Source organism: Pteropus vampyrus, unplaced genomic scaffold (assembly GCF_000151845.1).
Source record: "Pteropus vampyrus isolate Shadow unplaced genomic scaffold, Pvam_2.0 Scaffold81, whole genome shotgun sequence".
In the NCBI taxonomy this organism is placed as follows: domain Eukaryota; kingdom Metazoa; phylum Chordata; class Mammalia; order Chiroptera; family Pteropodidae; genus Pteropus; species Pteropus vampyrus.
Window position 1 is genome coordinate 4,818,548 of NW_011888862.1, and position 26,768 is coordinate 4,845,315.

At 40.8% G+C, this 26,768-nt stretch overlaps 1 long non-coding RNA gene and 1 pseudogene across 1 annotated transcript in view; both read left to right on the forward strand.

Moving 5' to 3' along the window:
* Positions 1 to 26,768, forward strand: part of LOC111741658 — a 189,171-nt gene that overhangs the window by 23,866 nt on the left and 138,537 nt on the right. Inside the window, exons 3-4 of the long non-coding RNA XR_002781052.1 lie at positions 496 to 598; positions 4,055 to 4,118. This is a non-coding gene — a long non-coding RNA (uncharacterized LOC111741658). The remainder of the gene's footprint in view (positions 1 to 495; positions 599 to 4,054; positions 4,119 to 26,768) is intronic.
* LOC111741705 lies at positions 7,769 to 7,887 on the forward strand (annotated as a pseudogene).

Genomic DNA, 26,768 nt, shown 5'->3' on the forward strand with positions numbered 1-26,768 from the left:
ATAAAAAGGTCAGACTACAAACTCAGCCCAACCTACTGGTTTCTCCTTCTCTACACTGAATGTTCCAGTAGGGACTGATGGCTCAAACAGAAATTGTTGATGTATTTTGGAAGCTATGACTGTACTAAGTCAAATATGCAAATCCAGCTTCTCTCTGGGGGCTCCATTGATTCTTAGTGTCTTTTTTCTACGCACCCACTTCCTTCCCCTCTAACTTCTCTAAGTGTCCCCAGATTCCTGCCTCTTCAGTTTGCATGCCCAGCTGTTCAGTGAGCCTAGACAGATGCTGCTTCCACATCTGGCCTGCCCTTTCCCTCAGCCATGCAATTAGGATCAGCACTTTTTCCTATTTTAATTTTTTTCCTGAGAAGCAATTTGCCCCTTTACACTATCACCCTGAATAAGGAAACACCCATTTTGCGCCCCACTTTGTCATGAACACTTAGACCAAATCCTGACCGCAAAAGGTGAATGAAATTGTGTGTTTTATTTAAGGTCGGGAGCCAATGGATTAAGAGAAAAAACTCGAAGTTCAAGACTTCATTTGTGGATGTTATAGCTTAGACATTTTAAGAAGTCACCTAGATTTTCTCGAAAAGTAAGTATAAAACTAAAAGAATCCTACATGATTAATGTGGTATCTTCCTGTATAAACTTAAAACTTCTAATCTTGTTTTTAAGAAAATGCTTTAAAATAGGAATAATAGAAATTCAACCAGCAGCAAAAAGATCCAAATTGTAGAGAAAAGATTACAATTCTACTAAAAAACAGCCCTACTTTCTGTGAAGAAAAATGCAAGGTGGCCAGCCCTGACTCAGCACAGATGGGACAATAATAGCTTAAATCGAATTCTTCTACTGCAGGATTATCTTTTTCATTAAGGATTTAGACTCAGAGAGAGCTGGGCATTTTTGCTCATTCTTATTCTCAAAATAATAATATCCTTTCCTTGAGCCAGTCGATTTTATTTAAAGTTTTCTATAGCTAAGACTGCTATAAGCTATAATACCCCAGAGGATCTTTTGTGTGTTGCAAAGAAATGGCACAGGTATATTGCTTTTTATGGTGCAATGCCAATGATCACCCCCTTTCTATCTCATTTTTATTTAAATGATAGGAAGACAGAAAAAAGTTGCATTTCTCTGTAATCCCTAGTCTGTGACCCATGTTAAATTGTTTTTAGGTCAGTGAAAAATGTTTCCACAACACACATTTTAACAAATAATTTTACATAATGATAAAAGTTAAAAATAAAACCACCGACATTGTTGCACTAATTGCTTGAACATTCCTGTATAAAATGATAGAATTATTTCTAATATTTGCTTGAATAGACTATTTTTCTTGTGAAGAACCCACTCATAGTGAAATAGAGTCAGCAGAGCACCCGCATAAAGAGAAAAATTAATCTATTCTTGTCTTTATTATGATAATGGGATACTTTTCTCTGAAGAAATTAAACCCCACGGCATCTATCCCCAAACCCTCTGGTGATGGTGTTTGGAAATGTTCTCTTCCTTTAGTGATCAAAATGAGAATTTGTGAAAGCTCTTTGTAAGCTACGAAGTAGTATTTATGTATAAATTAGTATCATTGCTGGCTTAGTGCTTATTTATATCTGAGGCTAAAAATGAGACACCTGGAAGTTGTTTTAGTATGGTTCCCCCGAAGCAGACCCTGAGACTAGGATTTGGGTGCAGGGAGTAAACTGGGGAGGTGATGTCAGGAAGCCTAAGTGAGGGAGTGGTGAAACCATTAGACAGGATAGGGAAGAAGTCCCCAAGAGGGTGAGTTATGAGTATAAGCAGGTGCAAATGAAGCTCTGGGGAAACAAGCAGCATCCGAATCGTCCCACTGAGGATGGGAAGCTGAGGTATTAAGCCACAGGCTTCTGTCCTTCACTGGTTAAGCGCTGCCCTTGGGGATAGTAAATCCCCGGCACTTCTTAGACACCTTGCGCGTAGGCTGAGCCAGCTCCGAAAGTACAAGAGAAAGCCCTCGGGCAGAGATGCAGAGAGACCCGGTGGCTGCGCACGTGTGAGCCTATGTTCCCCCGTAGTTTCAAGTGAACCCGGGAAGGCTGAGCGCATGTGCGGCAGGGCATCTGTGACGTGTGCTGACAAGCCAACCGTCATCGGCAACCTCAGAAGCAAAGTCAATAGCAGGCTTCTGGAATCTCACTCGCGCTGTCTGTCTTGGTCCCAGGCCTCTCGTAAACTCTTGGCATGAGTGAAGTGTCTTAGGTGAAACTACCCTGTTCCCTTTATTACTGTGTATGGGTGCCACTATTAGCTATTTCTAGATTGAAGTGCTGTCTGGCTTCTGCTTCGTTTCATGAAATTTATTGAGATAGTTTGGGAGGCAGCACATTCTAATACAATTTGTTCTAACCCTGGATTTTCATTAGAATCATCTAAGGAGCTTTGAAGGAAAATGCTGATGCCCGGGCCTCACTCATTTAAAATAAGGCTCTTTAGCAGTGAAGTCAAGGTCTTGAGTGTGTGTGTGTGTGTGTGTGCCCGCCCCTGTTTTAACTCTTTAGATGATTTTTATTGCGAACAAAATTGGAATCACTGGGTAATGAAGAGAGTGTAGCTTTGGAGAAACTTGGAACTCAGCCTTGGGTATAGATTCCTGTCGCTCTGCTAAGCAGCAGTGTAACTTTCTATGAGTAACATACCTTCTCCGGGGCTCAGTTTCCTCATTTATAAAACAGGGTTATATATCTGTCACACAGACTTATTTGAGAATTAATTGGATGCAAAAAAAAAAAAATCACTCTACTCTTGTGCCTGGCACATAGTTGGCACTTAATAAAATGTCAGTTCTCACCTTCCCAGTACCAGCTGACTTGCTCTGAAAAGTGCTACTGTGTCTCCATACATTGGAAAATGAAAATTAAGTTTTCACATGTAGGTGGAGAGGGTGGGGAGCTGTAAGAACAAATGGAGGAGGGCAGGATAGGATCGTTATGCTGTCAGAAGTTAATGAAACAGAATATAACAAGAGAACAAACAACTGGCTGAACATGGAAACAAGGAAACCACTAACTGGCTAAAATACAATTATGCAAAGGCTTCTTCAGGAACAGACTTAGGATGGCATGAGAGCCAGTCCCTGCTAAAGGTAAGTGGATGTTGTGGGGTCAGGCCTCACCCTCATGGAATGTCTGTATGGAGTTGAAGTCCCAGATGGAAATAACTTCAAGCACAGGAAATATTGACCAGGGAGCCTTTACAACACCCTAGATTAGGCTAAGTACCCTCTTCTGCGTTTCTTGGGTTACCTTTAAATTAGCATTTGATGTTGTAGTCACAGTAACTATGTATTGACTAGAAGACTGTGAGTTTTTTCTAGGCAAAGCTGTGTTCATTCATGGACAATACCTGATGCGCAATTGAAGTTCAACCATTATCAAACTAAACTAAGTCAAAACAGAGCCTGGGTCAATGAGGTGGTCTTTGAGATTGCTTCTTCCCCTGTATTTCAGGAATGCTGTTTGTCCAATTAGAGAAGAGTAATGTCAGGAGAGATAAAATCTGGATCCATGTTGCTTCCATAAGGAATTCCAATCTTAAAATGGTGACAGTATTACATAGGAAGGCATAGGACAGAGTCACAAATGGAGCTCGGGCCCTCACTATGAGACTTTATCAGTTATGTGAGCCCATTCTGTTTGAGTTGAGTTTTCTGTACCTTGCAAGCCAAAGTTTCCAATGGATATGGTTATTGTTGGGAAAGGCAGTCTTATGTGCACAGTCTTTTGACCCCTGCTTGGCCATTTCAGAATAGGCCTTGGCCTGGAACATGTCCTTACCAAGAGGTGAAGAGCCCACACAGCTGGTACTGGGCTTATTGCCCTGTGTGGGCATCTTTCCCTGTATTATACTCAATGAGTGTTCCTTCATTCTACTCAAGCATGTATGTCAACGGCCTACAGGCATGCACCCAGCTTTCAGTATTTCACACTCCCTGGGGAGGGCCCAGGGTCCTTCTGATGTGGCACTGGAGGGGTGTGCATAGACTAATTGCCCTGTGTTGGCTGCCCTGCAGACCTGCTGGCCACTGGGGACAGACACCTTCTATTGAAGCTGAACTTTCTCGGCCTCTTCTGTGTGTAAGTAAAGGGTTGTTTTATCCAGTTGTTGCCTGTGTTGTGTTTCCTTTGCAACTCTGGTATGAAGGTGTGATGGGCGGAGGTGTTTGGAGTCCTCCTCTGGGATTGGTGGCTGGTGCATGGTGTTCTGATTGACAGGTATCTATCTATAGTCAGATTTTACACAAAAGTATAGTGAGTACATTATCTTTAGATAAGCAGGATGATAACTAAATTTCTTAGCATCAGTAGTTGTATTAGTTGGAACTTTTTTTGAAACAGACAAAAAAGCAAACAAAAAGGACTGTAGGTAAAAAGGAATTTATTGGAAGGATCTTCGGATAATTCATTGCACGGTTTGTCTCAGCGGGACAGTGATGTGATTAATGGAAAGATGCCCATGCACACAGTTCAAGGAATATGTTTTCTCGGATGTCAAAAGATACAGAAACTTAGCTGCAGCCCAGTAGCCTCACAAAGCAGGAGACAATGCAGCTTGCATCCTTGATTCCTCTGAGGTCCCTTTAAGGAAGGTGGGCACAGAGTGAGAATCTTGCTGGGTGGGAGAAGCTTTCACCCGCCTCTTCTCTTGGGATCTTTTTACACTCTTAGCTCCTTTCAGTCATCCTGCAGAGCCTGACTACCTGCTTGCCTACTCACCGGATATAAGAGATGGACATAAAACAACCCTTGCACATCCCTCACTCGCCACGAGACTGGTGACATCAAAGGTTAAGTTCCCATGAGTTTCTGGGTCTGCGCCTTCAGACATTCTTGAGGTTCATTCTACTTCTAGATTAGAGGTCAGAATCAACAAACAAAGTCCTAGGGAAGCAAGAACCAAAGCAGCCCTGGGAACCTCAGGGACAAGATGGGGCTCCCCTCTCCTCAAACTCTACCTGCCTCCCCATCTCTGCTTCTCTCTGCAGGTTTCAACTAGGATGTTGAAACCCTGGTTGATAGCAGCTCATGAGCTCACATCTTCCCAGCTCAGACACCTGAAAAGAAACAGTTCCTTTCCCTTAGGGCTAATTTGAAAATATCCAGGGAAGTTCCTCTGATGGAGCAAGCTTGGATCATATGCCTTGTCTTATGAATTGGGTTGTCTTAGTCACCTGGGGTAGTTGTAACAGAATGTCAGAGACTGGGTGGCTGAAGGAATACATTTATTTCCCACAGTCTGGAGCTGGGAATTGTGAGATTAGGGTGCCAAGATGGTTGGGTTCTGGTCAGAGCTCTCTTCCTGGTTTCCAGATGGCCACCTTCTTGCTATGTCCTCACATGGCGGAGAGCAGAGCCCTAATCTCATTGTCATGAGGCTCCGCCAGTGAAGACAAGTCCTCCAAAATAAAGAATGGGTCATTCTCAAAAGGCGGGGTGGTGGCCACGTAAAATAAGCAAATGCCAGCACAACAGTAAGTAGAAAAACTTTGAAATCCAAACAACCTTTACCACTAATGCCACTGACCCTGTTCAGGAAGAGACATCATCCCAGAGAGCCTCATTTCTTAAAGACTGGTGCCCGACAGAATTGTTTTTCTAATCATGTTCAGTTGTGACAGATATTGCTGGGCTCCTGTCCCATCAAGAAAACATTTAAAAACAGAGGGCGACAGTATGGTTTCTATTTCTATAAAATGCCTAAAATAGGCAAATTCATAGAGACAGAAGCTAGATTCGTGGTTGCCAGGGGCTGGGGGGAGATGAGGTGAAAGCTAAAAGATATGGAGTTTCTTTTAGAATTGATGCAAATATTCTAAAATTACAGTGATGGTGTGCAACTTTGTGGATATACTAAAAACCATCGGCTTGTACGCTTTAAGTGGATGAATTGTATAGTATGCGAATTGTAGCTCAATAAAGCTGTTTATTATTATTATTATTATTACTATTATTATTTTAAAAGAACAGAGGACTGAAAAGAAGCTTAGAAACTGGTTAAGTAAGAAAAGCAGATGGACACCTCTTCAGCAAACCAGACCCACAAACGAAGATAGTGGATAGAGGACAAGCTCATTATTTAACTCAAGAGCTATTCCAAGTGTAGGCCCCACACCAGCAGCTGCATCTCTTGGGGGCTTGTTAGAAATGTGAATTCCTGGATTCTACCCCAAACTATCAAATCAGAATTCCTGAGGATCACTAAAGTTGAGGAAGCATTAATTTGACTCATTGCTCCTTTTAATAAACAAGAACTCCTTCAGTAACAGTGTGCTAGGTACTGTCAACAGTGCTTTCCAAGCTGCAGGCCAAACAATATGTAAAAGCAACAAAATGTAATTTTTAAAAATGTTATTTGGACAATGAACCTTTAATTCTGTACTTAGCAGATAATGATACCAACATAGCAGGGCTTATTATCAATCAATGGTCATATTTACAGTGAAGATAGTTTATTTGCTGGAAGCTGCTGAAGCAGTTAACTGGACTGATGTGCCTTGAAGCTGCAAGTATTTTCTCTATGACCTGCAGGAAAGATACCTCTATCAGTTTTTCCAGTGAAGATGCTGAAATTGATGTGAATTCAATGAAATCTGAGATGCAGGTGGAAATTCAGAGATAGATTTGTCATCTTGAAAGCCAATTACTTGCTCCAATGCCACATTTCCAGATCCAAGGTTTGAGGACAAATTTATCTCCCCTGATCATGTGAAGCATTGTAAGTGTGGCACACATATTAGAAATAAAAAGCCAGAGCAAGAAAAACAATCTCAGGGCTGCTCCTGAAAATATTCAGAAATGATCTTTTTTTTTTCCTTAAGAATTTTTTTTTATTTTTCAAATACAGTTGCTATACAATATTGTATTAGTTTCAGGTGTACAACATAGTGATTGGACATCTATAAAACTGAGGAAGTGATCACCTCAATTAGTCTAGTACCCATTTGACACCATACACAGTTATTACAATATTATTGACTATATTCCTTATATTATACTTTACATCTCTGTGACTATTTTGTAATTACCAATTGGTACTTCTTATTCCATCTCCCTTTTTCACCCCCAACTCCTCTCCCATCTGGTAACCCTCAAAATGTTCTCTGTATCTATGAGCTTGTTCCTGTTTTACTTACTTTGTTCTTTAGATTCCATATGTAAGTGAAATCATGTGGCATTTGTCTTTCTCTGTCTGACTTACTCCACTCAGCACAATACCCTCTAGGTCCATTTATGTTGTTGCAGATGGAAAGATTTCATTCTTTGATTGATTGATTGATTTAATGGGTGAGTAATATTCCATTGTATATATGTACCATCTCTTCTTTATCCATTCATCCATTGATGGACACCCAGGTTGCCTCCATATCTTGGCTGTTGTAAATAATACTGCAATAAACATATAAATGCACATGTTCCTTCAAAGTAATATTTTGGGTTTCTTTGGAGAAATATCCAGAAGTGGGCTTTCTGGGTCCTACTTTGTCTCTTGTTATAGCCTTTGTTTTAAAGTCTATTTTGTCTGGCATAAGTATTGCCACCCCAGAATTTTTTTTTTTTTATTTCTATTTTCATGAAATATATTTTTCCATCTCTTTACTTTCAGTCTGTGTCTTTTGATCTGAAGAGAGTCTCTTGTAGGCAGCATATGTAAGGGTCTTGTTTTCTTACCATTCAGCCAACCTATCTTTCAGTTGGAGCATTTCATTTTCATTTGAAATACTTGTTGAGTTTACGGCCATGACACCCTGAATGTGCCCAATCCTGTCTGATCTCAGAAGCTAAGCAGGGTCAGGCCTGGTTAGTACTTGGATGGGAGACCACCTAGGAAGACCAGGTGCTGTAGGCATTAAAACGAAAATGAAATACTTGTTGATAGATATGTAGTTATTGCCATTTTATTATTAATATTTTTGATATATATTTCTTTCCTTCTTAAAGTAGTCCCTCCAACATTTCCTGTCATACTGGCTTGGTGGTGGCGAACTCCTTTAGCTTTTTCTTGTCTGGGAAGCTCTTTATCTGTCCTTCAATTAATGCTTCCTCAATTTTAGGAATGCTTCCTCAATAACTTTGCTGGATAAAGTGATCTTGTTTGTAATCCTTGCTTTTCATTACTTTGACTATTTCCTGCCAATCTTTTCTGGCCTGCAAAGTTTTTGTTGAGAAATCAGTTGACAGTCTTATGGGAGTGCCCTTGTGGGTAACAAACTGCTTTTCTCTTGTTGCTTTTAAGATTCTTTGTCTTTAACCTTTGACATTTTAATGAGAATGTGTCTGGGTATGGGCCTCTTTGGGTTCATCTTGTTTGGGACTCTCTGAACTTCTTGGGCTTGTATGTCTATTTCCTTCACCAGATTAGGGAAGTTTTCCATCATTATTTATTGCAATAGGTTTTTAGTTTCTTGGTCTATTCTCTTTCTGGTACCCCTATAATGCAAATGTTGTTATGCTTGATGTTGTCCCAGAGGCCCCTTAAACTATCCTCATTTTTTTAGATTCTTTTTCTTTGTTGCTGTTCCGATTGGGTGTCCTCTGCTACCTTACCTTCTAAATCGCTAATGAAATCCTCTGCTTCATCCGATCTGTTGATTCCCTCTAATGTACTCTTCATCTCAGATATTGTAGTCGTCATTTCTGACTGGGTCCCTTTTATGTTTTCCATCTCCATTTTTATATTTTCTATCTCTTTGTTAAAGTTCTCACTGAGTTCATCTACTCTTCCCTTAAGTTCATTGAGCATCCTTATCACCAGTGTTTTAAACTCTGCATCTGGTAGATTGCTCGTCTCCATTTTGTTTAGTTTTTTGTTTGGAGCTGTGTTCTGTTCTTTCATATGAGATGTGTTTCTTTGTCTCCCCATTTTGGCTGCCTCCCTGTGTGTTTCTATGTCTTAGGTAGGGCTCCTGAGTCTCTCAGTCTTAGTAGAGTGGCTTTATGTAGTAGGTGTCCTGTGGGGCCCAGGGGGACATTCTTCCCTGGTCACCTGAGCGAGGTGCTCAAGGTGTGACCCTTGTACAGGTTGTGTGTGTCCTGCTGTTGTAGTTGAGCTTTGGTTGCTGTTTGCATTTCGATGGGAGGTATTGACCCTTGGGCTGATTGGTTTTGAGGAATGGCCAATGAGAGACTGACCTTACCAAGCAGGATTTACTTTAGTAGGGCTGGTGCCTGCCCAGTCTGCCCTTTGGGTGTGTCCTGCTCAGATGCTCTGACTCTGGTGCTGGTGGAAGCAAGCCACTGGGTGTGCCGGCCCAGGGGCCTCCTCGGAGGGGTCCAGCTGCAGGCCAAATTTAGCTACAGCCTGTGTACTTCCGAGGCCACCTGGTAAGAGTCATCAAGCAATCCACAGATGGCTGCCACCTGTGCTGAGCTTCTAGGTACCTTGAGAGGCCAAGCCAGGAACTAAGGCCGGCTGTCACTAGTGCGAGGCTTGGGGCTGCTAAGCAAGAGGTACAGGGCACGATGAGGCCAGAAGCTGCTTCTTTGGGTTTTGTGAAACTTTGAGAGATTTTAGGAAAGTCTGCAGCATGAGCCAAGACAGGCTGTTTGTACGAAATAAACCACGAGAAGCGGCTTGGGTGGGCCCGCAGGTTGGGAAGGGTGGGGTCTCAGGGAATCCCCTGAGCTGAGCAACCAGTGTTAGCCAGGTTGATGGAGACTCAGACATGGTGGCTGCCTGCATCTGCACACTGGGAGGGAGGAGGACTCAACAAAGGAACAGTGGCCTCTGCACTGTTCTGGGAGAAATTTGCCCCTCCAGCCCTCGCCCTGAAGCCAGACAGCTCAGTTCCACCACGTGTGTCCCTGGTGCCTTGTGAGCTGCTGTCCCAGCACTGGAGCACAGAGTGACTGAGTCCGTCACCAAGTAAGTCTGCGCACGTGCCCTTTTAGAGAAATCTCTGTAATTCCCACTGCCCTTTGTCACACTTAGCCACAAACTCCACTGGTTTTCACAGCCAGAGGTTGTGGGGACTCCTCTTCCTGGCATTGGAACCTGGGGCCGAGAGCCAGGTGTGGGGCCGGGACCCTTCACTCTTTCAGGGGTACCTCTGCAGTGAGATATTTCTTCCCATTCTCAACTGTTACATGCAGCGGTGGGACCAGCCCATTCCATGTCTCCGCCTCTCCTACCAGTCTCAAGCTGGCCTCTTCTGTGTGTCCCCAGTTGTAGGACTTCTGTTCAGCCAGACCTCAGGCGACTCCCAGTGATGGTTTGTTTGGCAGTTTCCTTTTATTTTTGATGTGGTTGTGAGGGGAGACAAGCACAGCGTTTACCTACTGTGCCATCTTGACTGGCTTAGAAATGATTTTCTTTAAGCCCCATACAAAGCTCAGTTGGTGAGCCTCCTTCCGTGAAATTGCACCATTACCATCCACCTAACCTTTTACTCTAGGTGGTAAATTTTGACTTTGTTCAGTTACTATTAGGAAGGAAATGTGATAAATTGGCGGTAACATCACGAGGAGCAGAACTCCATGCTGGCAGTGCTGGCCAAAAACATTGGGCTCTGACTTCGCTTGAGAATGAATATCCATTTAGTGCATAAAGCAAACAAGTGATGTGGTGCCTGAAGGGCAGTCCAACTGCTCTCCGACCTCAGATATTGCTGTAGCTACAGTACAATGTCACGCTTAAAATGACAACTATAACTTTTAACACTAAAATTATAACATCTTAAAATTAAATTTTATGTATGGAAATTTTTTCTAGAATGGGATATTTGATTCTGGCCTTGGCTTGGGTCATTGGGCATGTGGTTAAAAATGTATATTTGGTGCACCCCTGATTTACAATGAACCAAACTTAACATCGATATTCAGGTTCTTAAAACAATTTTTTGGCTCCCTCTACAACTCTGCATCAGCTTGTGTCCTTGTTCAGCTCTCCTCTTCTTCTCCTTTTCTGTTTTGTTCCTTTAAAGACCCAAACACACATTTCTCCCATTTTCTGAGGGGAGCAATTCAGCCCTCTCCCACCTCTACCTTTAAATTTGACTAGGGCCTTTCTTTACATAGCTAAGTCCTCATTGTACTGAAACCTAGAACAACACCTTCCCCAGACTCTTATAGAGAAAAAATATATATTAGCAAATATATGTAATATACATAATATATATGCAAACAGTAGAAGATACTAAATATTAAACAAAATAAAATTTTCCAGTGAGTAGAAATAAGGGGTACATGCAAACTCTGTATACTGTCTTTACAATTTTTGTGCAAATCTAAATTTATTCCAAAAGTTTAAAAAGGTTATTTTAAAAATAGATTGAAAAATAAATCCTGCCAGCAAGATTGTCTCCATACCAATATAGAAAAGAGAGAAAACACATGTATGCAGGCAGTCTGCACAAAATACTATGAAGTTAGGACAAATTCTCACATAATTATAGACTAAAGCAAAATAAAGAACAACGACTTCTCTTATCTCCCAGAGACACAAAGGACCGTGTCTTCTGAAGGTCTCCTACACACTTCTCAAAAGCCCCCTCAGCTAATTCCAGAGGTACACATTTACATATTTAGTCTATTTGACTCTCTTCCTTAGAGATAACTATATTGTGAAAACCGAAGAGTAAGGACTCAGATTTGCTATGTCACTATGCCCTAGGAATCACTCTAGGAAAAGGGGTGAGGGTGGAAAATGGTCTCTTTGCCCTCTGTAAACAGAGAAAATTACTTTTATTTACTCTTATAATGCTCATTGTGGAGGATGCATGATATTCTGATGGTAGCAAGGATGTGAATTGTTAAATCCCTTTGGTAAACAATTTTGCATCATCCAGAAAACTGAAGATAAACATACCCTATGGCCTTACTTCTATACTTTAAAGAAAATCTGGTCTATGTGTAGCAGGAGACACACACACACACACACACACACACAAAATTCCACTGCAATATTATTCGAAATAGCAGTAAACTGGAAACAACCCAATAGTCCATCGACCGAATAATGAATAAATAAACGGTAATATATTTGCACAACGGAATACTGCAGAGCAGTGATCATGATTGAACTAGAATTTTCACCCAACATGCTGAGTCTCCCAAACATACTAATGATTAAAAGAAATCACAGAATATAGAAGATAGAGTATAAACACACACATACACTGACATATATAACATTCAAAAGCAAGCAGCTAAAACAAATATTCTTTAGGGATATGTTGTAAAACTATTAAGAAAAGCAAGGGAGTAATGAAAAGAGAATCATTAACAAAATTCAAGATAGCAGCAACTGCTGTTGCGGAAAGGGATGCCATAGGGACCTCGAAAACACTGATAACATGATTTCTTAGATTGAGTGGTTAATACATAGATATTTGTTTTATTATTCTGTATGCCTTATAAAAGGTAATATAATCTCAAAATATGAAGCAGCTCATGATAGATTGTTTTGCTTTAATGGATGGTAGAGACAGGAAAGCCAAGGGAGAGATTAGTGAAGGCAGGATTTTCAGACAAACCCTTCAGGAGGAGCTGGGACTTCAGTCCGGCCTTTGAAGGGAGGAGTCACATAATTTTTCAAAGCTGGAACGAATGTTAGAGTTCATTTGCCCTGCCTCTTCCTTTTGCAGAGGAAGAAATAGAGATATAGGGAGGTCCCTTTTTGTTTAAAAAACGCTTAATATATTTTCTACGTTGTCAGACCAATTGCAAGGTGGAAAATTGGAGTGAAAAGCTCTTTTGACAAGAGTATTTTAAGGGTTGAACACCACAGCCCTACAATGTCAGGTTGCAATTCTCTTTTTCTCGATCTTTGCACACCTCTCTGCCCAGCATATGCTCCCAGCCCTATTCAAGTGGCCCTGAGTGGGTCATTCAGCTATTTCTGGTCAAGCATGACAGGTAGCTGCGGGTGGACAGACAGTCTTCAGTCTACAGTCCAACTCAGTCTTCTTGGCTTCCCCTCTGCCTCCCCTCCCCCTCACTCGTGCCTGGGGCCTATGAGATTACATCTAGGTAGTGGCAGTGCCAGAGGAATGTCCTGTCTGCCGTGCTCCTAGTCCTGGGTCATCAGCCCCAATATGTCCAGAGAGTGCCAAATGCTAGAATGTTCTGCATTATTCACTTCATCTTTAAAGAGCTTCCTCGCTTCATCATATGGCTCACATAAGTACTCGGCAACAGAATTATAATTCCCTCTCCCACATTGGTGGTCGGACATTGTCAGGTTCCAATTCAGGGCTCCCTGGCTCCAAAGTATGTGCTATTTTCACTAAAACCTACTGACTGTGAACTATGTTATCTTTGTCATTCTAACTATTTAATCCAGTTTTTCTCCTGTTATGAACTAGCAATTTGTTTACTTATAGTCATTTATTTATGATGTTAGTACTTCACCAGAAATAAGATTAAACACTATGCAATATTTAGGACATGATTATACTAAAAAGCGATTTGTTGTTTATCTGAAATTCAAATTTAACTGGGCATCTTCTATTTTTAATTTGCTAAATCTGGTAACCCTAACGCAAAACCTCTGAGAAAATATTTTATTATTTCTAATGAGGCTCTCCCCATCACAAGGTAAGGAGAAATGTGTGGGATGGGTTGGCTACTCAAGTATTACCTGAGGGTGCTTTTGTCCCCCAGGGGACACTTGACAATGTCTGGAGACATTTTTGGTTGTTACAACCAAGGAGTGTATGCTACTGGCATCTAGTAGATTGAGGCCAGGGATACTGCTAAATACCCTACAGAGCACAGGACAGCGCCCACCACAAAAGAATGATCTGGTCCAATGTGCTACTAGTACCAACCTTGGGAAACCCCTTGCCGTAAAGAATCACTCACCTACTCACCTAAGATAGTATAAATCCAGGAAAACTATCTATCTATCTATCTATCTATCTATCATCTATTTTTTTAATACCCCTTTAAGGCTACCAGTATATTTCCAAATAGAGCTTGGGCTTCTTTTATTTCCCAGAAACATAATGCCAAAGCTGTTTATTTGTCTGAAGTAGTTTGCTCATAATCATGGATGCTGGTGGCTGCAGGAGTAGACTCAATTTTCTACACACTTAACATGTATCACAACACACTTTTGATCTCAGATTTGCACTCTGAATTATGTTTCTTGAGTAATGTTCTTGATTTATTCTAGGAGTGGCGTTAGAAATGAGGCGGTCTTGGGAAGCAGTCTCAATATTAAATTGAAATATACGATGGTCAGAACTAGTCGATGCTGGCAATTTCCCGAGGTTCGACCTATTGTATGCTGTGCAGTAAGACAGCCCAAAAGCAGTGCTCTAATCTAATCCATGCTTGGCGTCAGAGCTTCGGTTGGTCCCCAGAGTTGTAGCTATTGGGCCCTGGGGGAGAACTTTCACTGAGCTCTTGGAGGGACTGTTTTAATTTTTTTTTTTTTTAATTACTAATGGGACTTGGGAGACTTGTCTTTCAGCTATTTGCTGTGCCTTTTTCTCCTTTATGTGCTTCCTTGCATTTCACTAAAGTTGGCCATTTAGAACTTGAACTCCTGGCACGCAAAATGTGTCCAAGCCTTGAATAGCAAGTAAGTCAACCACTAAAGAGAAGTCTAACTTCAATTTGTCACCTTTAAAATTTGTATCTGGATTTATCTCAAAGCCCCAGAGTGAAGAAAGTACAGTATATTTTAAATTTATTTTTTGTGAAGAGCCCCTAGAGATAGGAGACATAAGAGAAATGCCAGCATCCTTGAAAATAATTATTAGCTATATTTTGGTGTAATTGATTTAGAATAAGAAGCTTCTTTGTTTAAAAAAAAAAGGCTAAAGACAACATATACTAAATGATTTGAATTTTACAGATAATACCCTACTAATATTTTTAGTTTAGCACCATCTGCTTATCTGAAATTATATTTCTGGCAAATGATCATGCCAGGAGACGCTGTTTTTATTTTTATGTGCAGCTGAAACACAGAATAATAAAAATCTGCTTGAGTTGAAGAAACATGTTCATAAAATGTTTCTTTTTTAATCTGAGTTGGCTGAGAAAATGACTTTTTAATCTAGTGGCAGCTGCTTTCATTTGGCTGGTGTTCAGTCTAAATAGTTTACGTTGGAGACAGATCATTTGTTTTATATTTGGATGCAGTATAACAAACAGTGCCTTTTGAGCTGCGAGGAAGACCTAGATATCACAAACATCTTATTCTCCCTATTAGCCTACCTTTCTGATTATTTCTTGTATTTTTGACCAATAAGTGGCGTGCAATAGATTTATAAGTTAAAAGCCCAAGCGGCAAATTGCATACTTCCCGGTCGCTGTGTTATCTTTATTCAACTATAAGAAAGTCTCATCCTACATATTAATTGGCATTGTTTACAGGAGGGGAAAACAACGGCTTTTGAAAATATAACTCAGTGGAAACGCTTCTTGTCACACTGGTTTGCAAATAGAATCACTGCACTGTCTTTGGGTACTCTGGGCAATTCCGCTGGGAGCCTAATTCTTCCCAACAGAGTGTTAATTAAAGCCAGCCACCTCTTGGCACCTCTCTCTGCTCCAGCTTACACTTCAGAATCCTCCAGCCGCCTTTTTAATCAACAACACGTGTTGGATGTCTACTTTTAGCGTGAGGCACTGTAGCTACCACCCTGATTTCAAAGAGAGTGGCAAGGACAGGGTTTTATTGCATGACTTCAAAGTCAGGGCACCTAAAACCGCATTACAGACATCGTTTGTATCTGCTATTGACTTAGAATAATTGAAACCTCCCAAGTAAAGTGCGAATTTCATAGAGGAAAGAGATCTGGCCCTTTTGTCTTTGCACTCCAGCACTTAGCGCACAGGTCTCATTGTGTTTATCTAATGAACCTACTCTCGAATTACTGCGAAAAAGAGCAACTTTTAAAAAGTTGTTGGTATTAATATTATTGCCTTTTAATTTCATATCTCGAAAATGTCAGTTTTTAGAATTTTATTTAAAGTTTGAAAATACGCCAAGCTAATCTATAGAGTATTAAAAGTCAGGATAGTCATTCCAGGGGGGATGAGGGAGGGTACAGTGACTAAGGAGGGGCTTCTGGGATGATGCTGTCAGTGCTCCATTTCATTTGGATGCTTATCCAAGGGATGGGATCAGTTTGTGAATATTTGCTGAACCATTCATATATAATTTGTACACTTTCCTTATAGGTGCATTATAGGTCAATCAAAAGTTAAAACACAAAAGAAAAATAAATCTGAATGATGCATTTAATACCAGAGATGAACTACACAATTTTCCCATTTTTTCCTAACCCAGACAGCAAAAAGGCTCCTCCTTTGTCTTTTCTAGTTCAAAAAGTTACCAGAGGTTAAAATCTAATGAGTTGGAACATATGAAGAAGACTAGCCTTGTGTAAGGTTGAGTATATTATCTTCCCACAGGCAGAAGCAGAACTGCAGACACAGTGAAAATTTCTGGCTGACATCGCTTGATGCTGTTTTTCTCAGCCTGGTAGCTCAGCAGCTGGAGGCTAAAAAGCCAGGTTTCCAAGGAGAGGAGGAAGGCTTTCTGCAGAAAGGGCGATGTGGACTCCAGATCAGGGGCATAGCAGACCTTCTCTAGAGTGGTGGCAGTTTTAAATGAGTTGTAAACAAACATTGCCATGTTGTTCCAGCTGCCCTAGGAAGACGCTTTGGATCTGTGCAAATGCCAAAGCTGGCTTTCCAAGATGATGTGTGGAGCTGAAGGGTCAAGTGATATGTTTGTAACCCTGGATATCAGTGTCCCCAGAAGCTTCACACTCACACACCCACGGTAGAGCTTGTGTTCCTCAAGATAATTGCAGTTATAGAGTTTGCACCACGTAACCTATTAGACCAGCCAGTGGCTGTTTTGTAGAGACCTTTCAGCTTTACAAATAGGTTACTATTCAAATTCCAGAACTCCAGGACCATGCTCTATTGTTCCCAACTGTTACATTCAGTATTTTATTGTTTCACGTTGTGCTTTAACTTCCTACAGAATATTAACAGCAGTAGCCAGTTGAATGTTTTCAAAACCTTTTATATTGGCGGAGCTGACTGTGCAGCATGGGCTAATGGAAATTTCATTGTTTCTGGAGTGCTGGCTCTGCCAACTATTACCTTAGTGTTCATGTATTGTCTGTCATGTGTAAAACAAGTACATTTACCTCTACTTACCTTTTATAATTATTGGGATGTAATTTTAAAATAACCGGATAAAACGCTTGTCAGGGAGGAAAAAATTTTCCTCTACACTTCAAGGTTCTTCTGCTTGGTTTAATAATCAAATTGACATGAGACAGAATAGCAGGAGAAAAACAAATTAAAGTTTAATAACATGGATCCCTCATGTATACATGGGAGAGATCCAGGAAAGCTGAGTAACTCCCCCGCATAGCAGAAGCCAGCACCTCAGATACCACCTTTAGCTAAAGACAAAAGAAGATGTTGGGGGTGGAAAGTCAGTTATGGGAGGTGACCGGGGAAAGCACGGTAAACAAGGATAAGGTTGTTGTGTAGACTTAAGCCCAGGCCTTCGAGCGAAGGCAGGCCTGGTCCAGCGAGGGAGACACCCTTACACATGGAGATTTCCTTTGGTTTTCAGAGCTTTTTCCTAAAATTAACCAGCCTAAAATAATCAATATCTCCAAAGAGGCATATTTTGGGGTGGTAAATTCTGCTCCCCTTCAGGCTTTTAATGCAGGGAGGAGGCAAGAGAATTAACATGTTAATCAAGCCACAATCAGAGACTGCAATGTGCTGATCAGCCCTGCAGCCAGGCCTGGAGGACACCTGCAGAACAAAGGAAGATTTCTGCTGGGGTTGCTAAGGACAGTTCCCCACACCTGTGAAGGGGAAACAGGAACCAAGAGTCATTCCCTATGGCTAAAACCATGGGGAACCTTAGGATTAAAGGCTGGGAAGTACCAGCAGGCCTTTCACTCTACATTCTTACCTTTTTCATGCTTCATAATCTTCCCCTTCCTCACTGTATGTCCATATCAAAGGAAATGGGTAGCAAAGTCTTTTAAACAATAACTCACAAGAACTAAAGAATGATACATAAACTGAATTCCTCTAAACACTTGCAGCCTCTCCCACTCACTGTCTTTCCGCGTGTCTCTTGGTCCCTCTCACTCTCTGCCTCTGAGAGGGGACCACCCTGTCTGTGGAGTGTAACCCTTTTTCTAACGAACTGTCCTTTGACCCTAACTTTGGCCTGTGTTGAATTCTTTCTACACTCTCTGCCGAGGGACCCTCTTCTCAGGGAAATTTGCCATGTCCGGCATCATTTTTACAATAAATTTTGGAGTTTGTGGTTGTTATTTCCCTGCAGAAATGTTCCTTTGCTGAAAGTAAGTTATTTTTAAGTTTCGAGGTTGTTGAAACATTCTGACTTGGTGTTTGTGGGGTGTGTGTGTGTGTGTGTGTGTGTGTGTGTGTGTGTGTGTGTGTGTACTGGCAATGGGCCTATCTCTTGGTGCTTTACTGAATTAAGAGATCCTAGACATTCATGATCACTGTAGGCCGTATGTGTTGGTAAATTTTTAAACATGAAAGGGTATAGCTCCCTTTTCTACACCATTACCTATCCCTTGACGCGCAAAATGTCTTTGGACCACCAGCATTGGATTACCCAGGAGCTTGTTAGAAATGCAGAGTCTCGGGCCCACCTTAGATAGTCTATTGTAGCAAAACCTGCATTTTTAACAAGGTCTCCCGGGGATTCCTACACACATGCAAATGAATCAGCAAGTAAGCTATAGCAGGAGTTGAGAAATCCCTCTTTTCAAAACATCTCCCACTGGGCCATGACTGCTATTATTTAGAATGAATTTCTCTCGTTTGTGCCACTTATTGTGAAATATCTCTGGTCTGCATAACACAGTAAGTCATTTTCAGTTCACAGCCTTCACGTGAATCCATCCACTTGGGTCTTTCCAACTCGACAGATGGCAGAGAGCAGATTGACTGGGGAGCGAGGGTGGGAGGAAGGAAGTGGCGTAGAAAATGCAGAGCCTTTGGTGGAAGAAAGTAGGCAGACTGCATAACTGTGGCACCCTGAAGTAGTGCTGCGAGGGTTGGCAGGAAGGAACGAAAGAGCAATGACAGTGGTCACAATAATGGCGAATATGGTCACAATAATGGCGAATAACTTGGTGCGGAGATTCCTAAGCTTGTTTGACAATAAGAATCACCTGGAGGAGGAGGGGGACCTTCTTAAAAAATACAGATTCCCCAGAGGCAGGGAATTGTGGAATATTCACCCTGGCTTATGATTTATCCACCCTGGGCTAATGCCATCTGACTGACTGTCTAGGGGGAGAACTATCTGTATTTTTGAGAAATGCCTCAGGAATTTCCATGCACAGGCATGACTGAGTGAATGGTGAGCCTAGATTCTGTGCCTGCTACTCTAAATATTTCTGGAGCTCTCAATAAGCTTAAAAACTCTTATGGCAGTTTATTAACTGCCTTTCGTAACAAAGAAGTTTAGTAGCTGGCCCAATGTCACACAGGCGGTGGGCAGCAGATGGAGGATTCCATCCCACATGTGACTCCAAAGTCCTTGTTCTCTCTACCCTGTCATACTGTAACTTTCCATAAAACTGTTGCGGCCCAAAGGTTATTCTACCTAGGATACACCATGTTTGCCCAGCCCCACTCTTCGGGGGTGGCAGTTTCTGCGGAAGTTCCCTAACTTGATCTGAAATTATGACATGAACATTAGATTTGGGGAGAGTTATGCAATGAAACCACACTGGCGAACTAGCCAGGATGCCCCTTCTTTCCCTTCCTCCTGCTGGGGCAACCCAGAGCTTGGATGCACGGGGATGAAAAGCAGAGCTCTCTTGGGTAACTGAGAATTTCTAGTTGCTTCGATATCAAAGCAGATTCTAAAATTGATGGAAGCGGGCGCATATTGCTCTTGCCCTCTGAAACCTTATTTTGTTTCAAGAAATCCCTAGAAAGAAAACACACTAATTTAATATGGCAATGTTAAATAGTGATAGTAGCAAGAACAAGGCACCATCTGGTACATTTGAATAATTGTCAAGGTTGGCTTTTCTTTAAATGCCGCTTATTGCTCAGTCCACCCATATTCAACTACTAGAGCTACAAGTCACATGGTGGTGATGTGTAGGTATTACAAGAGTGAGCTTGCATATTAAATTCCTCAACTTGAGTCATCTGGGGAATTCAAATATATTAAATCTATATGATCTATATTCAAATATATCGTCTACATTAAATCTCCCCTTGTTCAGGACAGCCACCTTTTTAGATTTGTTTCAAGAACTTCTGATTCTGATTCTGTCATCTATGATAGTAGTCTCCTATACAAGGTATGCGAACCCCAAGATGATCTGTTGGCATATGGAAAACAAATACCACCTTTTTCAAAACAACATTTAAAATTTTTATTTAATGTTTATTTTATAATGTGGATAACTTTGTACTGCTAGCATAACATGTATACAATGTATGAATAAATACATATAATTTTACTCGGGGGTACATGATTGGGATGCTGGCTCCAAAAAGTTTAAACTAATAAAAAAAGTTATTAACTCTTCTTAACAGTATCATGTTATCTGCTCATTTGACAAGAGCGCCTTTATCCTTGTCAGTTCAGTTCACGTTTATCCCCTGTAGGACCATGTACTAAATGTTCCAGTGTATGTTCTAAGATAAGACATATTTACTGCTCTTAGGAAGTTTACTGTCTGCAGTGGAGAAAATGATAATGATAGTGGTTTTGGAGGAGGTTACAACAGTAGTGGCGGCGATGATGATGGTAATGATGATGATGATGGTGATGGTGATGATGGTGACAATGATGATGGCCAAGAAAGAGAAAAGGAGAAGAAGGCCTTATTTATGGTTGACATTAAAGCAAAATTAGAATTAACTGCTTCTCCTCCCTGCTATCTGGTAATGTGACATCTTTCCCTAGCAGTGATGCTCTTCTCTGCTTGTTCATTTTGCTTCCCATGTAGCTTAAAAATACTTTTTAAAGTAGTCTTCGGCATATACTATAAGTCTCAGCTTCTTATGATTTAAACCTTGGGAACAGGAGGTTTTTCTAGGCCCCTGCCTCTCTTCTGTATTTTGGTCCTCGGAGCTCCACAAGCTGTGAAAGCAGTGAGTCATGACTCCCATATGGTGGGATTCCCTTCCCTCCTCTCGATCCACATGCCTGCCCAACCATCTGCTGCCACTCTCAAGGTTGGAGCAAGAGATGACACAGGGAAGGGAAAGGAAAACACCAGGAAAAAGAACACTGTTTTATAAATAAACTTGAAAAAGATGTATTTTCTTATTACAAAAGCAATTTGTATTCATCACAAGAAAATCAGAAAATGAAGCACAAGAACAAAACAAACAAAACAAAACGCGGTCTCCCTCAGAGCATTATTAATCACTCTATTTCCATGTGTGTTTTTCCAAACCTGTGTATCTATCTATGTAGCTACCTATCAAACAAAACGGGATTATTACCACATTTTTTTGGAACCTGTTTTTTTAAACTGAATCATGAACATTACTCCATATCCATAAATATGCCCCGCACTAGCATTTTTAATGTTTAAGGAGTATTTTCTATTTAAGGCATTAATCTAATTGCTGCAATTTATATACAAAAATAAGTAAGATCATGTCTGCCTTCATATGAGTATAACTTAATTTTTTCCCTATCTAACATTTAGGTCACTTCCATATTATTGCTTTTACAAACAATGCTGTGATGAATATCCTTGTAGCTAAATCTTTGCATATACTCATAATTTTTGAACGATTGCATTGACTACTCTCTGTTTGCCCCTCTGGATTTACTGCGCATCCTTCTTGGCCTTACTCTGTGGCCTACATCAGTGCGTTCATTTACCCTCTGACAATGGGAAGCACAAGCAGGACATTGGAGGAGGGTAGCAGAGAAAAATGGGTGCTACGTTTTGACTTCTACTCTGCCTCCTATGGATTGTCAGCTGCGTTCTTGCGTTGATGATGGCAGTGGTGCCTGGGCAGCCTTCTCCCAGAGATCAGTTCTCAGGGATTTGCTCACCAAAGGGTACTGCACCATTCCCTAATTAGTTTCGCTTAACCTTGCCCTTGACCTTATAGAGTTCTTCATTAAACCTTTCTCATTTACCCCATGGGTATGTGCCATCTGTTTCCTGGCAGGACCCTGGAAGGTTAAAACATGCTCCTATTCCTGGCATATTCTGCATCCCTAACTCCTTGCCATGAACCTGAGAAGGATCATATCTCCTTTGACTTAAGACCTGGACACCAGTGACTGTTGAGCATCCATCTCTCAACCTATGACTGAGGCACTCTGGTAGGGGGCATAAGAAAGAACCAAGAGAGCCCATCGGCCCTCCCAGCTGGAGCTTTGAGTCCAGGGTCTCTGCTACCTCCCCCTTGTTCCTGAGGCCTGAAACTCTCCCTGGAGTCACAGTGAGTTGAGAGAGGTTGTGTGGTCACTTCTTATCCTTTTAAACAGCTTAGGTCATAGCAAAATTTGTTTATTTTTTTCTATTTTAGTCTTAAGGGGTATTATAGTATTCTTATTAAATATCCAGAACTATGTTTTTAGAGCTTTAAGCTTGAATTAGGGTCCCCTGATACTGTCTCTTCTGTGAATCGGTAGAAATGTGTTTTCTTAAAAATCTACCTCCAATTTTACCTTCCTTGTCTTTTGGATTTTTAGGTAGCACACTGTCTCTTTCTTTAAAGGTTCTTCACACTCTGTTTAACCAATTGGTCTTGGGCACTGTGAATTAGGTGTCTGTCTCATTTCTTCTGGTGTACCTTCTGTTCAATGAAATTGCTAGCAAGACTAGTCAAGAATATCAAATACCCTTTGTTTTTGTAAGATGAAATTCGTTGATGTCCACATATTTGGGGTTCCCATCTTGTTGCTGTGCTTCAGGCCCCTGCTCCTTGGTGCCTTGCTTTGTTCTGTAATTCCACTTCCTAGACGTGGGCACTTAGCAGGAGTTTGGTTTCAGAGTCTGAAAGGTCTACAGTTAAATCTAATCACTTATTGGCTTTGTCACTTTAAGGCTTCTGTCTTTACCGAGTCTCAAGTTTCTTGACCTGCCTCACAAGGTTGTTGTGAGAAGTGAATGAGATGACCTATATAGAAAGAATCTAGCCAAGCATGAGGAAATGTGGTTGCTCAGATTATGTAACTTTCTCCTCCTTCCGTCCTCTCTCTCCTCCCGACTTCTCTCCCCTCCAATGCACTTCCCCCCACGCCACAGTTCCTTGTCCTTCTTCTCTTCTTCATTTTCTCCTTCCTCTCCCCACTTCACATTCCCCCTCCCAGTTTATCCTTTCTCATCTTCACTTCCTTTTCTCCTCCCCATTTTTCTTCTCCCTCTCTTCTTTCCCTTCCTTTTCCCCACTGCCCCCACCCCTCTACTTTCTTACTGTGAGACTGACATGAAGGTAAAAGGGATTAAAAACCAAGTCAGAAACATGTTGGATGGTTCCATTTCTCCTGGGCGGGGGGAAGACCACAAAAGTACGGGAAATTATACTCTGAAGTAAAACTCCCAATTACAAATCCAGGCCCCAAAAGGCTTTTCCAATACTCCTAAACTCTTTCGTGAGCTCTCTCCTTGTAGCATAAAGGACACAAAGTATGACAGGAAATTGCTGATAACAGTCATTATTTTTCCAGTCTTTGAAAAATCCCTGTCTGATGTTCCAGACTAAAGATTTATTGTGATGAATGAAAGATGAACTCTCAAAGTGGTTATATAATATGGCAAATGGTCTTCTCTGGTGGAAGGGAGCTGGCTGGCTAACATGAGCCAGTTCAGTACCTCTGAGGTGTTTGGAGTTGGGTTGGAAGGATGATTGATCTCTAGTTTCAGGAAACTGCTGTGTCAGCTGATCAGGGTTGCTCTAAAGGCTAGCTACAGGAATGCACTGTGGATCTCTTGCACTGGAATTTAGACTTCACTTGGTTCCTCTTTCTCCATGCTTGCAAAGTCTTAACTTTTCAAGGAAAGTAGATTGGTCTTAAGATCTTTTAAGAATTTGCCCCTTAATATTATGACAAAATATATTTTTAATTTAGTTTTTATTATATAATATTTTATGTACACTGTACAAATAATAACTGTAATGTATAATATATATGTAAATTGTGAAAAAACTAAAAAATAAATACACAGGAGCGGGAACACTAATTTCTGGGCTCTCTTCCATGATTTCTACTTCTCCCACCAAAATAACTGCTCTCTTGAGTTTTACACTCCCTTTTATTAGAAACAAAACATTTTGACCACATATAGATGTATTCCTAAACAATTTGTTTAGTTTTGCTTCTTTTCGAACTTTATAAAAATGACATCATAACGTATGTAGTATTTTTTCACTCAAGTTTCTAACATGCATCAATTCATTCATATCATCATCTGTAGCTGAAGTTCATTCCTTTTTATCACTATTCTGATATTCCATTTGGTGAACATATCACGATTCATTTTTCCATAGTCCTGTCTGTGAACATTTTGGTCGTTTATTGTTTCCAGGTGTTTTTATAATAGTCTTGTTAACATAGATGAGAAATATGCCAACAAGAATTTTTAACGTTCCTTTGTCAAATTGTCATAAACACTAGATTGATTTGTAGTGTCCCTTTAAGTTTTTCCTCTTTCATCATTCCCATCTATCACCTAAAGAAAATTAGATGCGGGAAAAAATAAATTATTTACCCATGTTCTGTTGTGACCGCTGTTATTTCCACTAGTATTAACTGCGTGAACCAGTCAAGTCTTCTCTTGGTTCTTCTTGATTGAACAAAGAAGAGCCCCTTCCATTTTGGCACCAGAACTAAAAAGACATTTATTTTGAGCTCACAAAATGCATGATCCAGGAAACAGCGTGTCACAGTGAAAATAATATAAGCCTAAGAAGCAGAAAGAATTGAATTTTAAAATGTTGGCATCGGCACATGTAGCAGGGATAGGCTAGTGAAAATTACACTATCCTCCAAATCCTTACTTCCTCATCTACAAGATGGAGATAGCATGGCCTTCCTCACACTGATTGTGTCAGGTCAGACATGTGAGAGGCTGTGAGCCTGACCAATGGGACTCATGATCTCGTCGTAATAGCTCTTTCTGGGCCAGGCCCCCATTTATCTAAATTGTTTTAGGCGGTTAAGGGAGAGGTAAAATTTTATCTTGAGTCTGCTGAGTCTTGATTACTTTTAGCTCAAAATAATCGACATGGCAAAGTGGCACATTTTGGGGTAGCATGTTCTGTTCTCTTTCAGTAACATTTTAAAAATAATCATTTTAATTGCTAAAATTTTAAAATTAAATAATTTTTAATCAAAATATATTTTAAAAGGATGCTCCCTAACTCAGTCATTCTAAAAAGGTTTTTTTGTTTGTTTTTGAAGAAAAATAATCAGAGATTTACACCAAGGCCTTTATCTCTAAATGCGAGGATGCCCATGGCCTCTCTCTGTGACTTGGGCTTCCTCACAGCATGGTGGCTGGGTTCAAAAGACAGGGTGAAAATATATGCTAGTATCATTTGGGGGCTTTAAAAAAGTGTCTGCCTTCAACTCCCAGAAATTCTGATTTCATTGGTCTGGGATGGATCCAGGCATTGATATTTTTATAAGCTCCCCGGGTGACTTTGCGTGGCCAGGTTTGAGAACCCCTGCTCTCATTTAGAACACATGAATTGAGATTTGACTTCCCAGGTGCCTGCTACCAGCAGTGTTTTATTTGCCATCTATTGGGCTCCCGAGGCTCCAGTCATATCATGTGATGTTCAAAGGTCTGCCAAAGAAATAAGATCAAGAAAATGCCCCAAACAGTTGGAAAACTAAGTGCAATTGTTACGGAGATCCACAGCTCCCCTCTGGCTGTTTCAGATTGATGGTAGATGGGCCCTGAGCCCATGTGTTTTACCCAGGATATCCTGGCGAGGTGGAAAGGCTGAGCTGAAGAACTAGACTAGGCTTCCTGGTTGCCCTATTTTTGAGGTGGCAGTTAGAGGAGTCAAATTCTAAGTGGAGTTTTCCTCATCATTTCTGGAGATATAATCTCTGCACCTGAGAAACCAATGCCCCAGTTTTATTGTTTCATCAGCTGCTAAAAGGAGAGGATGAAGATGGACATTAGCCAGGGCTCATTCCAAGTTCTCCCAGTAAGACGCCACAAGGAATTAAGATCCTGTTACTTTTTAACCTGACACCAGATGTCACCATTGCTCCTGTGCTTTTAGCAATAACAGTATAAAGTTAAACAGCAGTGAGAGTGTGTTCTCTTGATGGGGTTCATTAATCTATACTATAGTCCATTCAAGTTAAAATATTTATGTCTAAACACTTATTTGATTTTTCCCCTTATATCAGATGGGATAAAAATTACTATCTCTTTGTAAATACTTCACAAGAAACTTTGATGGGGGCAATTGTAAAAACAAGATAAACTGACGTTTTTACAGGATAACTGGAAAATTATAGATGATGTTTTAGTTCAGTCTCACTGCTACTGACAATGCTGAAGTGATTTCCTGTTACCATGCTTAGTTTGGTGCCAAAGTAGAAAAAAAATGCACGGATATTATCGCAGGGTACCAATGTCTAAAAAGTGGGGCAGGTAAAAGATCATCAAAGCACCAAAACATCATTGGAAATGTTGCTAAAATGGAGAAAATCGTATTTACAGAACTTCTTTTACACACAGCTCTGTATGTGGTTGGAATACTTTGCAAAGTAGTTTGGAGGTGAAGATG